At 41.6% G+C, this 18,065-nt stretch overlaps 1 protein-coding gene across 2 annotated transcripts in view; it reads right to left on the minus strand.

Moving 5' to 3' along the window:
* The window catches only part of GPR39 (G protein-coupled receptor 39), a 241,832-nt gene that overhangs the window by 55,634 nt on the left and 168,133 nt on the right, over window positions 1–18,065 (minus strand). The window lies entirely within an intron of this gene.

Here is an 18,065-nt window from a genome sequence, read left to right on the forward strand (position 1 = left end):
TTTTGTGCCCAAAGAAAATTATGTGAACACACAATGAACAAGAGGTGCATTTAGAATAATTTTCAGTGGGCTGTTCCTCCAGGTCTTATGAACACCTTCACCTGAGGTCACTCAGTGATCCAGGATGGCACCTGCAGGCTGTGGGTGGGGAACTCACTCCCCACTTGAAAGGAGCAAATGTAGGACCTCAGGAACCTTAGCTTGTGGTGCTAACTGCAAGCTGTCTGTGCTACATGTGTTACTGCCCACCCGGCCAGTCCTGACTCCATTTATACCAAAGAGAAAAGGTTCACTTCAGGACAACCACCACCACCACCACCACCACCACTATATAGCCTTGGCTGTGGACCAAGGGATTTACAAATAGGAATGTGTCTAATCCTCAGATCAAGCATGTGATGTAAGTACCATGATTTGATTCATGTTACAGAGGAGGAGACTAGAGCACAGAGTGGTGACAGTAATTCCCCCAAGAGGGTGAGTAACTGGTGAACTGGGGACAAAACCCAGCCAGATCCTGTGATTTTGGAATCCACCTTTCTAGCCTCTCTTTAAAAGTCTCTCGCATTTATTCACACACACAAAACACTTGTATTCTCTCTTTCTCTCCATATATACATATATATCCTATACATTCTCTCTATACATGTTCTATACGTTATATACAGTGTGTGCATATATATCTCTCTCTCACATATTTGTTTCTCTCTATACATACACACCAAATAAAGGTGAAAATTGATGCTATTATAGAGAATATTCAGAACTTGAAATACTTCAAACCCAGAGTCCAAAACGTTTGATTTAGTTTGGAGGGGAGGGATTTGAATTAAGTTGCAATGCATGACTATTAAATATTAAGTGAGCATTTACTATGTGTCGATTTCTATGCCCAGCATGATAAGAAAGAAATACTAGGTAGGACCAAGCAAAGTGAGGTCTATTCTGCTCTAGGGTCTCAACATCCCTGCCATAAAAATGTCACTATTTATTTGTGAGGCAGCAGATAGAGGTGCAGGTTCACTCACATATACAACCAAGAGCAATCTAGCCTCTAGTTGGACTTAGAGATTATTTTAGCCAAAAGGGGAACTGGGAGATTATCAGATCCAATATTCCCATTTTACAAAATGTCCAACAGCTCTGAGATGACCATCCGCCATTGCCACCAGATCCCAGGCTTCCAAGCCTCAAGTATCTCTCTGCCATAGATCCCATCAGCTTCCTGTGATTCTCATTCTCCAACCAGGACCCCATCCCTGAACACCAGACCTGTTATCCAACTGCCTCTTTTCACCTCCACCTAGACAACTAAAAAATTACATTAAACTCGGCATGTCTACATATAGCTCCTGAGCTCGTAAACCCCAAGCCTGCTCCTCTCTTCCCCACCTCAGTGAAGGGAAACCCCATCCTTCCATATCAAAACCTTAGAAGTTATGCCATGAGTAATAAAGAATTTGACTGGGGGAAAAAAAAAAAAGGAGTTCCCATGGTGCCTCAGTGGTAATGAACCTAGCTAGTGTTCATGAGTATGATGAGAATGCAGCTTTAATCCCTGGCCTTGCTCAGTGGGTTAAGGATCCAGTGTTGCCATGAGCTACAGTGTAGGTCACAAATGCCACTTGGATCCCATCTTGCTATGGCTGTGGTGTAGGCCAGCAATTGCAGCTCAGATTCAACCCCTGGGAACTTCCATATGCCACAGGCACGGCCCTAAAAAGACAATTAAAAAAAAAAAAAAAAAAGAATTTGGCTGGCCTTTGTCCCCAGCTCTGGGAGTTAACCTATAAACTCTTGCAATTTCTGGAGTGATAGGAGCATCTTATCTTGGGAATAACTCAGGATACCTTAGCCCCTTGGGAAACACCTACCATATGGTTAGAGGGTTAGGACTTTGAGCCATGTGATATCAGCCTGATCTCCAGGGGAGAGGGGCTGGAAGCTACGGATGAGTCATGTAGACAGTGATTCCATCAATCATTTCTGTATAATGAAGCCCCAATAAATACACTAAACTTGGGTGAGATTCCCAGGTTGGCACCGTTCTGATACTGTTATACATGGGAGAAGGCATGAAAGCTTTTTTGGTATCCACAGAGTCTTCATCCTATGAAACTCTTCTCATCTGTATACTTTTGCTACTGTAAAACTGTAATCCTAAGTGCAGAGTTTTCAGTGAGTTCTGTGAGTCTTCTCAGTGAATTAGGAAGGCTGAGAGTGGTCTTCGGAACACCATAATTTCTAAGCAGCTGGTCCAAAGTGAGGGCATCCCTGAAGATCTCTGGATTTTCCCGTGGATTCCACAGTGAGGACCATCTTATTGAAGATGGCACTCTTCATCTGAAGTTTGGCTCAACACTGGATACCCTGACCCTACTATTTCCCTCACATCCCCCATCCGGTCTGCCAAGAAATCCTGTTGCTTCCAGTTTCAAAATATCCCCAGAATCTAATCACTTGCCACAATCAACTCTGCACCCATCCTGACCGAAGCCACAGGTGTGTTGCTTGGATTACTTCATCAGCTTTCTTTTACTATTATTATTATTAATGAATTTATTAAAGTTATTTAAGGAATTAACTCTATTGAGCCAATTTAATTCCTTGATAAATTTTGATGTGGTTTGTTTTTTTTTTCATTTACTGGGATTTTTTGGGGGGGGGGCGGTCTTTTTAGGACCACACTCATGGCATATGGAAGTTCTCAGGCTAGGGGTTGAATTGAAGCTGCAGCGGCTGGCCACAGCCACAGCAATGCCAGATTGGAGCCGCATCTGTAACCTATACCACTCCTTATAGTAACACCAGATCCTTAACCCACTGAGCAGGGCCAGGGATCAAACCCACATCCTCATGGCTACTAGTTAGGTTCGTTACTGCTGAGCCACAATGGGAACCTCGGGAATTTTTTTTTAAGTATTATTGACGTATAGTTACTTTACAAGGCTGTGATAATTTCTGCTGTACAACAAAGCAACCTAATCTTACATGTACACATATCCATTCTCTCCTGGAGTCTTTTCCCATATAGATTACACAGAATATTGGGTATACAGCAGGATAGTGCTATGCATCAGCTTTCTAACCATTCTCCCTGCTTCTCTTGCCTGTCAGTCTCTGCTATTCTCAACACAGCATCCAGATCCTTTTAATACCTTAGATCATGTCACTGCTCAACTCAAACCCTAAAGGTTTCCCATCCAAACCCAAGAACAAACAATACCAAGTCTCTACCATGCCTTCCAGGAACTGGTTCCCTCATCACCACTGTCCTCTCTAACCTCATTTCCTACTGCCCACTCCCTCCTTAACTCTGCTCACCCACTCGAGCCTCGCCAGCTCCTATCCTAAGGCTTTTGTAGCCCTCCATCTGAAATGCTCTTTCTGTAGATACCCCCATGGCTCCCTCCCTCACCTCCTGCAGATTTTTTGCTCAGATGTCACTCTCTCAGTGAACCCTTGCTGACCACGTTATTTTAAATGGTACCCCCACATTTTAATTTTCTCTTTAGCACTCATCACCATCTGGCATGCTATGTCCTCAATATGTCTAGTATTTGTTTATTTTCTTATCCCAACTAGACAATAAACTCCATGATGACAGGAATTCTATTTTGCTCTTAATCTCTAGAATACCCCTTGGCATGTAATGAACCCTCTAAATATTTACTGCACAAATAAATGAGTTCCTATTCAGCAAATCAACTTATAAGTGCAGTTTAGGCTCTCATCCATTCCTGACAGAAATACAAAACGGCACATCAACTTTGGAAGCCAGTTTGACTGTAAACCAATCACACGTTGGCACTGGGATACACCTACAATACAATCCAGCAATCCCCACTCCTAGCTGTTTACCCCAGTGAACTGAAAAGCTATGTTCTCACAAAAGCTTATACACAAATGTTTATAGAAGTTTTATTCATAATTGCCCCAACCCGGAAATAATCAAGAGTCCTTCAGCAGGTGAATGGATGCGTAAAATATTACTTTTCCTGCAGCATGCTTATCCTTCATGGACATGTTCATCTATGGAGAAACACCAGAGTCAATTTAACAGACGTGTTTCTCGTTCTACATTCCCAACGTAAATGATCATATTAGCACAAGTTTTTGTACATTGGTATTTCCAGGGGTTGGTGCAAGTCCATCCCTGAGAGATGGACTCATTCCCCTTGTGTTGGCAGTAGGAGTGAGTGACGGACAGTGCTTGGACTTGAGTATCATCATAAAAGAAAGTTTCACTGTCTACAGTCTTGTGACCTCTGATAAGTCCCTAACTCAGTGTCTGCCCTTGCAGTCCCAATGTAACACCTGCTCACATGGTGATAAATCAAAGATTGGTGGACATAAATGGACCGTAGTCCCTCTGGGTCCTGGTCCACTTCTCATTCTGCTCATGTAGGAACAGTGGCTGAATGTTTTCCTAAAATCACACAGCCAACTAGTGGCAGACTGGGCTAGGAGCCTAGGCCAGGTTCTCTGGGGACCTGAATATCTCTTGTGTGTGTGTGTGTGTGTGTGTGTGTGTGTGTGTGTAGGTGGCTTGTGCATGTTTGTATGTGTATGTTTGTCTATCTTTGCCCTTACTTGTTCTATTTTCTCCTTCTGCCTAATCCTTTCCTTATCATTCCTATATGTTAGGTTGCACTTGATCCAAGAGAAGAGAGGTAAAAATTATTAACTAGAAAATGCTAGCAGTGAAAACCAAAGATCAGCCAATATGTGCTTTAAGTATTACCTTTCAGCATTTTTGCATCTGGCTTTCTGTTCTTCAATAAATTTTAAGTTATCTCTTTGGTTTTGACCAAACTCAGTTCCATGTCAAAGAATAAATGATAAACTATTTGTAGTTTAATTTTACTTCACGGAAAAAAAAATAGGAGTAGCTTAATTTTTTTACAAAGGTGTATTTTTGATTCCAATGAATTTTAATGAGTCAGCACACCCATGGGGATTACTGAGAAATGCCATCAGTTCTTTCTTCCCTCAGATTACAATGCCTTCCCACCTTCCCATTTCCCATAACAAGACAAAGACCCAAACTCATCACTGAGACAGAGCTCCATATCCTGCAGGAGCAGGGCGAAAAGGAAGAAACTACTTCAAGTATTTTAATCTTTGTGGGTCTGACACAAAGCAATGAGGCCTCTTTGAGAAATACTGATTTTTTTTTTTTTTGGTCTTTTTGTCTTTTTTAGGACCACACCTGCGGCACATGGAGGTTCCCAGGCTAGGGGTCCAATTGGAGCTGTGGCTGCCAGCCTATGCCAGAGCCACAGCAACGGAGGATCCGAGCTGCGTCTGCAACCTACACCACAGCTCATGGCAATGCTGGATCCCTGACCCACTGAACAAAGCCAGGGATCGAACCCACGTCCTCATGGATGCTAGTCAGGTTCGTCAACCACTGAGCCAAGACAGGAACTCCGAAAAATACTGATTTCTTGAGCTGAAAAATAATAAAACCAAATAAGCTTTTAGTCAAGCTCATCAAGTAAGAAAAACAAGAGGAAAGGCCCCACAAAGGAGCTTGGTCCAGGAAAGGAGGCTACTTCTTACTGACACATTTCCATGCATGGCCCAGATGCTCTTTGATGTGACCATGTGTAGGAGTAGGAGATCTCTGCTTGGATAAGACAGCCAGGCTAGAACGCAAAGAGGAGCATGGTTCTGATTAGTTCAAATGGAATTAGCTTAAAGGATATGAAAATTTTATCAGATAAGCAAAATTAATTGAAATTACATCTCTGCCTAGAAGATACGCACACAGGAAAAAAAAAAGATCAGATGCTATGTGACAATTAAAATCTCATTATGTATCCCATTCCCCAGTGGTCCATGGGTGTCTTGAGAGCTGAGGGGCGGAGGAAGGCTGAGCCTGCTGGTTCTGCAGCCCATGTTCAGGAAATCTGGTTGCCAGGTAACCAGTTAGTAACCAAGGAGGAAAAGGGGCTGTTGGGGGTGGGGGGGCGCGGCGGGAGGGACACGCGATTGCCAGAAAGGCTGCCTCCAAGCTTTTTTGCTTGGGCCCGTGAGTCCCCACTTGGACCAACCTAACAGTCACAAGTAAGGCGACGAGCTCTCGGTCAGTAACTGGGCTTTGGCTAACAACACAAATGACTAATTTGATGGATTTTTAAAAAATTTAATTGACCGGTCAGTTGCTTCATCATTGCACAGAGTCTAAGTTAGAGCTGTTCTAAGGGGAGGCTGGAGCAAGAATGTGCTGTGGCTGATTGTATTTCCCATAGGTTGAGGCAACAATATCACCTATCCACAGGCTCTTCTAAAATGTGACTGTGTCACGCCTCCATCAAAGGTGGAGTCCGATCCTTTCCTTCAAGTGTGGACTTAGGACTGCTTCTCCCAATAGCATATAGCATATAGCAGCAGTGACACTGTGGGACTTCCACGGCCACACATAAAAGCAGTCACTTTTGTCTTGTTCATTGGAACACCGAAGCATAGACCCCTGAGCTTCAGTGTAAGAAGACTTAATTAAGTATGACACTCCAGACACCGCCATGCTGTGAGGAAGCCAAATAACAAGTAGTCTTGGTCTTCCTCTTCTGGCATCTCAGAAGCCCAGGCCCCAGACAAGCAAGAACAGGAGCCTCCAATAATTCCAGCCCCCAGCCATCAAGTCAACCTGCAGACTCCACATCCTCCCTGAGCACCCTGGTATCATGAAGCAGAGATAAGACATTCCCATTGTGCCCCTTCCTGGCCTACAGAAACCATGAGCATAATAAATTGATTGTTAGTCTAAGTCTGTACATTTTAGGGTAGTTTGTCTCACAGCATTAGTAAGTGAAATAAGATTCTTAGCCTTGATGATATAGTGATATAATTAAGAACATTTATGGGCCTTCATTCCCAGGTTTTGCAAGACCTTCTAAAACTCTTGGAATTCCTGAGTGATGAGGTGAGAGGGGTGTTTTGTTTTTCATAACAACCCCTTTCAACCATATCAGAGTTTATGCTAAATGAGGTAACTCATAGAGCATGGAGTCTGGTGACCAGAAGAACCAGCCATGTGATTAGAAGGTAGAAACTTTCAGCCTCCTCTGACCTCTGGGAAGGTAAGAGGGGCTAGATATGGAGTTAATTACCAATGACCAACACTTTAATCAACCATGCTTATAACATAGAACCTCCATAAAAGCCCTAAACAATGGTGATCAGAGAACTTCTGGATCAGTGAACACATCCATGTGCTGGAAAGGGTGGTACATCCTGACTCCAATGGGATAGCAGCTCCTTTGCTCTGGACCCTTCCAGACCTTGTCCTATGAACCTCTTTATCTGTATCTTCATTTCTATCTTTCATAATATTCTTTATAGTAAACTGACACACATAAGCCAAGTGTTTCCCTGAGTTCTGTGAATCATCATAGCAAGCAATCTAAACAGAGGAGGGGATTGTGGGAACCCCTGGTTGGTAGCCAAGTAAGGCAGAAGTGGGGACAACCTGGGAATGAACCAAATAATTGTTGGTGCCTGAAGCGTGGGACAGTCTTGCAGGACTGAGTTTTTAACCTTGGGGGTTTGCACAAACTCCAGGTAGTATTAGAATTGAACTAAATTGCAGGACACCTCATTGGTGCCCACAGACAACTTGGGAGAATTGCTTAGTGTCAGTATTCTGCATAGAAGTTCCCACTGTGGCACAATGGGATCTTTGATGTCTCTGTAGTGCTGGGCCCAGTATAGTGGGTTAAGGATCCTGCATTACTGCAACTGTGGCTTAGGTCACAACCTCAACTCAGCTCTGATCCTTGGCCCAGGAATTTCCATATGCTGTAGGATGGCCAGAAAGGAAAAAGAAAAGAAAAAGAAGTGTTCTGAATAAACAGTCTTCTCTTGCCATCAATCTTCCCACCTGAAGGTCCAGAGCTCTTCCTGCTTGCTTAGGAGGGAAAAAGACATGAGAGAGAGAACTCCCTTATAAAAAGAGTTCAGGAGTTCCCCTCATAGCTCAGTGGAAACGAATCTGACTAGTATCCATATGGACACAGGTTTGATCCCTGGCCTCGCTCAGTAGGTTAAAGATCCAGCATTGCCGTGTGCTGTGGTGTAGGTCACAGAAGCGGCTCAGATCTGGTGTTGCTGTGGCTACCACAGCTCCGATTCCCAATCCTGGGAACCTCCATATGCTGCTAGTATGGCTCTAAAAAGACAAAAAATAAATAAATAAAAACAAAAATTAAAAGGGTTCAGACAGGAGCTAGGCCAGTCCCCAAAAGCCTTGAATTCAAAGATTGCTAGCTGTTCCCTGCCTTTTTTTTTTTTTCTTTTTATGGCTGCACATAGGCTAAGGGTCGAATCAGAGCTGCAGCTGCCAGCCTAAGCCACAGCCACAGCGATGCCAGATCTGAGCTGCATCTGGGACCTACAACTCTGCTCAGGGCAACACCAGATCCGTAACCCTTTGCACAAGGCCAGGGATCAAACCTGTACCCTCATGGAGATTAGTAGGGTTCTTAACCCTCTGAGCCACAGTGGGAGCTCCCTCCCTGCCTTAATGAATTTCACTGTCCTCCTTATCCCCACCACTCCATCTCCCTCAACTCATCCCTACCTACCCTCTGCTCCAAGCACCAGAGCTACTTCCCTAGACTAAAACTTGAAGCCTATAGTATGATGTTAAGATCCTATTTCATGAGCTACACTCAAATTAGAGCCCTGGGTAAGAGATCTTGGCACCACCAGCATGAAATGAGGGAAGCTTCATAAGCCTGGTTTGCATTCATTACTCTTGTCACATCTCTTTGTGTCAATAGTAACCTGCCCTCGATTTTCCATCAGCAGGAAGAACATAGCCAGGGAAAAATAACTTATTTTACTATTTGTTCAAGACAGACCTGAATAGGAAAGCAAAGATGTTCCCATTTTTTTCAAGTACTTTACTATAGTTCAAGGCAAATGACACACAAGAAAACTATATTTTTGTGGTGGACACTAACCTAACCCTGGCCCTAGGCATAAGAGGCAGCTGTTATCGCAGTATTTCAGTTCTTTTTATGCTTTTACATGTGCTTAGAGATACTTTTTTTTTTTTTTTTTAAAGATAGCACAACCTCATTGAAACACTTGATAGCTTCCACTTTCAGCAGGAATAGTGCTGGTAAAATGCAACAATGATTAACCTGGCTTAGAATCACCTTGGACCATCCTAATCTCTCTTGAACAAAAGCTTTTAAATGCAGTTTCCACTGGAGAACTTTAAAATTTGCCACTGTAGGACCCTATCTTCAACCTTTTAATGCTGCTGTTAAAAAGAAATCACAGGCCCCAAATGGAATCATTTGTGCTAAGTCCCACATCAGCAAGTATCTCACTTAACTGCAATTTCAACCTCCCCACTCCTTCAAGAATGTAACCTTTAATCAGTTAACCTGGTTACCTGGTTGGCCCTAGTGAGGTCATCTGCCTGATAGGCCCTTCCATTCCCCCAAGGGGGGTGAATTTCCCAAAAACAATGCTTTTTTTTTTTTTTTTTTTGCTAATAATTCCTGTTTCCTGCACTCTTTTCCCCTTTAAAAGCCTTTGCTTTGCTACAGCTTGGCAAAGCTCCATTGCAAGATGGGATGCTGATTCATGGATCCTTTCATAGAGTTGATTCTATCTTCAAATTTAGTTGAATTTTTGTTGTTGAACAGATTTAGCAGCAGTGATGGGACCAATGGAGACTTCTGAGGGCTTTGGAGACAATAAGAAACCCAGGTGTGGTACCCATGAGCCCTTTGAGATGACTGGCTCTCTCTCCATTGCTAAGGGCCAAGGGTAAGTTGCCTCTTGGTTCTGAGCATCATTTTCTTGGGGCCAACAAGCTCCCAACCTAACTTGTTTTCCAGTGAATTCCCACATTTGTCTGGATTCACTGGTCCTCCTTTGGGAGCTGCTGGTACTTTGGATCAGGGTTCTTCATTTGATAGGAAACACTAGCCCTTGGCTTTGTCTCCATATTTCACACTGGGAACTACTAGGGGCAGTGTTTCCTCACTGGTTGGGAATCAGCCTGTAGTCCCCATTCTTTGGGGTTTGCTGGTTTAATCATTTCCCTAATCTCCAGTTCCTGAGTGGGAATTACTGGTGGTGCACACAAGGGCCTCTTCTTAGCCAGGATGCAGTAACATCTCTTGGCTATTGCTGATATATGAAGGTGCAGATGTCTGTCTTATTTTGTGTAGATAAAAGCTAATTACCAATGAGGACTTTGGAAGTCAAAAAAGCCACAAAATTGGTGAGCTCAGTTCGAGCACTTTATGAACTTTTAGAGTGCTCCCCTCTAAGTCCAAAGACCTCAGTATGAGGATAAGCTGGTCATGGAACCACTTAGATTGACACTGGGTCACCTGCCAACTGCTACAAAATTTCTGTGCAGCTAGGTATACTATAAAACATCACACAAAATTCCCAACCCGCAGCACATCCTTTTTAGGTATTAGTGTGGCTCTGAGAGACCCAGAGCCTTAGCTTAAAATAAATGAACAAACAAACTCATAATAAAAACAGGATTCTTAAAATCCAAAGAGTTGAGCTGGTATGCAGGAAGGTGGTAAGCTTAAAAATGATGGTCCTGGGGAGTTCCTGTCGTGGCTCAGTGGTTAATGAATCCAACTAGGAACCATGAGGTTGCAGGTTCGATCCCTGACCTTGCTCAGTGGGTTAAGGATCCAGCATTGCCATGAGCTGTGGTGTAGGTCACAGACATGGCTTGGATCCCAAGTTGCTGTGGCTGTGGCTGTGTTGTAGGCCAGCAGCTACAGCTCCGATTAGACCCCTAGCCTGGGAACCTCCATATGCCTCAGGAGTGGCCCCAGAAGAGGCAAAAAAAACAAAAACAAAAGATGGTCCTGGAAGCTATAAATATCTACAAAAATGACCAAAATCTTACTACTAACAACCTAGAATTTTGTTGTATGTTGAGAATGAGGCTTAGTAACCATCCATTTGGGGGCCCCAAAATATGGCTGGACAGAAAGGTGAGTTGAATTCCATTTGCAGCTAAGGGTCCTGCCAAATTGCTGCCAGGGAAATGTCATTGGCCATTATGAGGAATGCTCTAATTAGATAATCTAAAAATGCACTTAAAAACAAGGGACACCTATTTTAATTGGTAAGCAAAAGCCTCCAAAAGACTTCAAAATTCCAAAATAACTTCATTGAAAGATTCATTACCAAAAGTAATAAAAAAATAAAGATATGAGATCCTAAAATTGAAGATTCTAAGACTGATGTAATGCCAACTATCCCCATTCTTTGCTACTATCCTTCTTCACTTCAGCATTCTATTAATCTGCTGTCTGGACTGTCTTTCCACTCTGAAGACTATGCAAGACCATAAACAAGTCTATCAGGTTAATGGGCCTTATAGATCCCTACCCTCATATGGATCCCAACTCCCATCCCCAGAGGTGATGGGGTTCCTGAGGGATTTTCTGGTAAACTGCTATATTAGTCCCTTAAACAGCCAAGGGAAGCTAAAATATTTTAAACCCCATTTGGAGCCTACAGATGGGATGCTGGAAAAACTGGCAAAAGCTGGCTAAAGGTGAGAATTCTTGTCAGTCAGTCCTTCTGGACCTCTGTCTATAGTACCCCACAGAGAGAGAAAAAATAAACTATTTTTATGCACACTTTGAGAACACCTCTTAATGTCCAAGTGAAATAAGAGGGAAGGGGATCAGACACAACCCTTAAGAGAGAATATGACATAAATTGGTTAGAACCAACCAGGTCCAAGATGGCAGAAGATCTGACTTCTAATAGAACTTGAGCCTCATTATGCACTCATTGTGATACATTAGCATGCTAAATTACATGCCCAACAGGGCCATGACAGTTCTGAGGTAGAAGATAAAAGGCCAAAAAGTGGGCGGTGGCCCAAATCCTGGAAATCCTCACCCCTCTCCCAAAAGAATGGGAATAATCCTCCCACTAGTTAGCCTATGAAATAACCCAGCCCAAAAAAATAACCACCCATTTTCAGAGCCACTCTTGCCTTTTGAGACAGACCACATTCTGTCTATGGAAGGTGCTATCTCTCAAAATAAATCTAATTCTTGACTATGACTTTGCTTTCTCACTTAATTCCTTCTGTGCTGAGATATAAAGAATCTGAGCTTCAAAGCACTATGGAAAACAGTATGGAGAACTATCATATGATCCAACAATTCCATTCCTGGGCATATATCTGGACAAAACTGGAATTCAAAAAGATATGAAGCCCTATGTCCACCACAGCACTATTCACAACAGCCAAGACATGGAAGCAACTTAAATGTCCATCAACAGATGAATGGATTAAGAAGATGTGGTATATATACACAATGGAATACTACTCAGCCATAAAAAAGAATGACATAATGCCATTTGCAGCAAAATGGATGGAACTATAGACTCTCACACTAAGTGAAGTAAGTCAGAAAGGGAAAAACAAATACCGCATGATATCAGTTATATCTGGAATCTAACATACGGCACAAATGAACCTTTCCACAGAAAAGAAATCACGGACGTGGAAAACAAACTTGTGGTTGCCAAGGGGGAGGGGGATAGACTAGGAATCTGGGGTTAATAGATGAAAACTATTACCTTTGGAATGGATAAGCAATGAGATCCTGCTGTATAACACTGGTAACTATATCTAGTCACTTGTGATGGAGCATGATGGAGGATAATGTGAGAAAAAGGAATGTATATGTGTATGTGTGGTTGGGGTCACCTTGCTGTACAGTAGAAAATAGAACACTGTAAACCAGTTATAATGGAAAACATAAAAATCATTAAAAAAAGAAGAAGATATGGATACATATACACAAAATACTACTCAGCCATAAAAAGAATGAAACAATGCTATCTGCAGCAACATGGATGCAACTAGTGATTTTCCTACTAAGTGAAGTCAGAAAGAGAAAACACAAATACTATATGATATCACTTACATGTGGAATCTACAACATGGCACAAATGATCCTATCTACAAAACAGAAACGGACTCACAGACATAGAGAATAGACTTGTGGCTGCCAAGAGGGAAGAGGTAGGGAGTGGGATGGACTAGTGTTATGGCAGCTGCCCCGAGGCCACAGTGTATCAGCTCTAGCAACAGCCCTGTGGGCTGTAGTGTACCAGCTCCAGCAGCTCTGTGGCTGCAGTGTATCAGCTCTTTTGCCCGGCAAGAAACCAAGCGAGCACTTGGGGAGTTGGAGAACTCAGGTTTATTATGCAGGTGGGCTCAGAGGAGATGGCTCTCGCTCTGGAGAGTCTGAGCCCCTAAGAAGGGTTTCACAAGGCTTTTATAGGCTAGCTCTTCAGGGTCCATGCTTGGCGGACCGGAGTGAGGTCAGGCAAGGTAGTAGATATGGAAGCAAGTTTATAGAAGCAGATGCGTGGGGGAGGGGTGGTTAGGGACAGTTGGCTGGACTTTGCTTAGTCATCGTGGCCAGAGTCTCTCCTTTCTACCTTTTTATCAGGACATTTTCTCCTACACCAGTAGATGCAAACTCTTACATTCAGAATGGAGAAGCAATGAGGTCCTGCTGCATAGCACAGGGTCTCTTGGAATAGACTATGATGGAAGATAATATGAGAAAGGGAATGTATATATATGTATGACCAGTAAGCCTTGCTGTATAGCAGAAATTGGCACAACACTGTAAATCAACTATACCTTATATTTAATATAAAAAATATATGGTCATTATACAACTACAGATGTGATAAATTCATTTGAGTAACAAAAAAAGAATCTGAGCTTTGATAAGTCTTGACACCAGGTAAGTGATTTCAATTAAAAGACAGTGGGTTCGAGTCCCAGCCAGTGGGTTCAAGTCCAATCTGAGGTTCAACTGGGTTTGAGTCCCAATCTGAGCTGTGCAATTGCACAAGGGTTGCTTAATACTGTCAGTATTTACTTGAAGTATGTTCTGGCTGAAACCTGATAAGATATTTTAAATAATTCAATAAAACTTTATAAGGAATTTGGCCAAATTGGAAGTTAATATTCAGAGCCTAATAGGAATTTTTTTTATCCCTTCTCCTGTAAGCTAAAATAAAAGTATTTTATTATTTTACTTTTAGCTTATTTTTTTAATTTGATTTATATTATTTTAACTTTATTACTTATTATATTATTTATTATTACTTTAACTTTATTATTATATTATTTATTATTTATTATTATTTAGAAGGAGTCCTAAAGCCCTTGTATAGGATTTATGTGTGAATCAACGTATGTCATTTAAATTGCAACCCAATTACCTAAGGAATAAAAAGCAACTGTCCTTACCTTACAAATATTTGCACAGCTAGAAATGCAGCTCTAGAGGCAGTTCAAAGTTCACCTATTCCTTTTCATCAATCCCTAAACCTCCTCTATTTATCTTAAAAGGCTTGTAATTCACATTCCTTCCTTGTGCCTCTGAGACGTAAATTTTCAGGAAGTACTTCTTAAGAAGAAAAAAAAAAGGCATGTGTGGCGGGAGTCATTTGAAACTGAGCTTCAGCCAGCTGATGTAGGTATCCTTGACTTATTTCATCTACCAGGAAAACAACTTAGATCCAAATTCGTTTGTAACTAGTAAAATAGAAGCTATATGGTCAGTGTTTACATCTGTCTTTATATGTGTCTATGTATATACAGAATGCAACGTATCTATATGGTATTTTTCTACCTCCAGATGGTATTGTAAAAAATAAAAAAATCATTTTGTACAAGAACTCCATTTAACTGGCTTAAAGAAAAGCAAGGGCTTATAGAAATTAAATTCTCAGAAATATAATATGTGAACTGGAATTTGGCACTTGCCATCTGCCTCGACATGGATTAAATCATGAGCCTCTACAGCTCCAGACCTGAAGCACCCCCTGAGCGGATTACTGGGTGCAGATCAGGAGTGAGGCACTCTATGCTCTGAAAAAACTGGAAGAACAGGTCTTCAGGTGGATATTTTTAGGAGAAGATTTTGAGCCCAATTCTTACATCTCTTCATATCTAGAAAAACACTAAAATCCTTCATGATGACTGCTATCTGTGACTAGTAGTAACCTTCACGAGACAGCAGTAACCTTCTGTAAAATGTGCACACAGCAGCATGTACTTCCCCTTCCCCTTTATCACTTATATCTTGATATTTCCACTTTCTTCTTTGGGGCAGAATTTCAGAGCTGTCTGAAATACCGCCTCCTGGGCTATAGTTAAGTGGGCAAAACAAAAGGTGTCAGGGTCATCTGTGAGTGCAGCCCCTCCCAAGAGTGAGGTGGTGAGCCCTGAGGGAACTCAGGAAAGAAACAAAGAACACGGGTACATATCAAAGGAGTGATTCCTGTAAGCCCAGACCTTTATGTCTTTCCAAGGAAACTGGTTTTCTGTAAATCTTTTATTCCTACTACCTTCCCATGTTGCAAAAACTCCGATATATATATCCTAGCTCCCGCCTCACCTCCTCCGAGGGGTTTCTCAGGGCTACCTGAGATGCTGTCTCCCAGGCTTAAGTCTTAATTTCACCCTAAATAAAATTTAACTCTCAACTTTCAGGGTGTACAATTTTTTTAGGTCAACGATACAAAGTAACCCAAATGAAGTTCAAATGCATGTGATCTGGGAAACTATTAGGTATTTAAAAAACATTTTTATTAAAGTATAATTGATTTACAATATTGCACCAATTTTTACTGTATAGAAAAGTGACCCAGTCATACATATATATGCATTCTTTTTCTCATATTTATCTTTCATCATGTCCTATCACAAGTGATTGGATATAATTTCCTATTAAATATAGCAGGAACTTACTGGGAAATATTATTCAAGTTGAAGTTTGATAGTTTAGTTAAAACAGGCATATCTTTAGAGTTACCAGCAACAAATACAACACTTTTACTCTATAACATATTCATGTTATCTCTATTACAAAATTGGTCAGCCAGAAAAATAATTTAGGATGCAGATTGTCTAATGTCCCATGAAGTTTTTGTGAGTAGTCTTTGTTAAAAACAAATAAATAGACGTTAAGTAGGATAAAAAGATTTTAGGTGAACTTAAAATAGCTTCCTCAAATCTTTTTGGTAACCTGAAATCTGGAAGTTTTGCTAAGTTAAGCTAAATGGTGAGCTAAGTTAAATTCAATGAATACCCAGATCGCTTCCAAATAAAATAGTAAAACAATTATTGAACATAGGTTTATCAATTTTTGGCTTCCTTTTACATAAGAACTAAAGACTTTTAGTTCTATTATTGAAGATATTCTATGCCAAATGAGAAATTCACTGTGAAAAAACACACATTTGTAAAAGTTCTTAAAGTGTTTATCAATGTGCCCAGCCACAGAATGCCAGTGAAAGATGTAGTTCATAATTGCTTACTTATTTTCGCTAGAAATTAAGGTTTTTAGGGTTAAAAATTCTAATATATAAAGTAAATGTATATGTAAATTCTGCTACCAGAAGTAAAAAAAAAAAAAAAAAAGTTGTGGAAGATTTATGGAAAAGGAATCTTGTGAAAAGAATTTTGTACATAGAGGTAAGCTGGATAAGATTGAATGAATTTGTTATAAGGACTTTTAAATATAAGCTTTAAAATCTGTAGTATCCTTGTAGGGGAAAATGTCTTGACATAAAATGTCTAAAGGAGACAACCCAGCCATGATGACTAAGCAAAATCTGGCCAAACTGTCTCTAACCCAGCCAACTACCTCTAACTACCCCTCCCCGCCACATCCGCTTCTGTAAAACTCACTCCCACATCTTTTACTTTGCCAGTTCTCACTCCAGTCCGCCAAGCACGGACCCGGAAGAACTAGCCCATAAAAGCCTTGTGAAACCCCTCTTTGCGGCTCAGACTTCAGAGAGGGAACTCCTCTGAGCCCGCCAGCGTGATAAACCTGAGTTCTCCAACTCTCCGAGTGCTTGCTTGGTTTCTCGCCTGGTTAAAGAGCTGCTGGAGCTGTACACTGGGGCCACAGAGCCGCTGGAGCCGGTACTCTGGGGCCACAGGGCTGTCGCCAGAGCTGATACACTCTGGCCTTGGGCAGCTGCCCTAACATCCTTACATACAGTTAATTTTTTTCTTTCCTTTGCTGTAAGAACAAAGTTTTGAATGTTTTTTCTGTTTGTTTGGTAATTGGTCTGCTCCCACTAGAAACTGTGAAGGTTTTTCTTTACCTTTTAAGCAGTCTGCCTGGAAAACAAAGATTTAGTGTCTTGTCAAAATAATTTCTTGTGTTTCATGTAAATTTTATCAGGTGTTACATTAATTATTAAAACTGAATCTTCCCTATTAAAAGAGCTAAGGTATTTGTTAAAACAATTTAGCTTTCTGTAGTTGCCTTTGAAGTCTTTAATTCTCACTATGATTAGATAGATAACTAAGTGTACTTTCACAGTGACCTAAAGTTCCTATTTGACCGAGTGTTTTAAAACCTTTTGATTTTGTCTTTTTCTTTTTTCTTTTTTTTTTGTCTTTTGTGGGCCGCACCCGCAGCATGTGGAGGTTCCCAGGCTAGGAGTCTAATCAGAGCTGTTGCTGCCGGCCTACACCACAGCCACAGCAAAGCCAGATCAGAGCCACGTCTTCGACCTACACCACAGCTCACAGCAACACCAGATTTTTAACCCACTGAGCGAGGGCAGGGATCAAACCCACAACCTCATGGTTTCTAGTTTCCGCTGCGCCACGACAGGAACTCCCACTTTTTCTTTTTACAGTCTCACCTACAACATATGGAAATTCCCAGGCTAGGGGTGGAATCTGAGCTGCAGCTGCCAGCCTGCACCACAGCCACAACAACACCCTACCAGAGCAGCATCTGCAACCTAGACTGCAGCTTGTGGCAACCCTGGATCCTTAACCTACTGGGTGAGGCCTGGGATTGAACCCACATCCTCATGGATACTAGTCAAGTTCATAACCCAATAAGCCACAGTGGGAACTCCCTAAAACCTTTTGATATTTTTGACAAACTTCCCCCAAATTAAATTCTAAATGAAGTCTTTCTTAACTTGAGCCAGCTTTGATGTTACCCAGAAGGCCCTGTAACATCTCAAAAGATTTG

This window comes from Phacochoerus africanus, chromosome 3 (assembly GCF_016906955.1).
Source record: "Phacochoerus africanus isolate WHEZ1 chromosome 3, ROS_Pafr_v1, whole genome shotgun sequence".
NCBI classification, from domain to species: domain Eukaryota; kingdom Metazoa; phylum Chordata; class Mammalia; order Artiodactyla; family Suidae; genus Phacochoerus; species Phacochoerus africanus.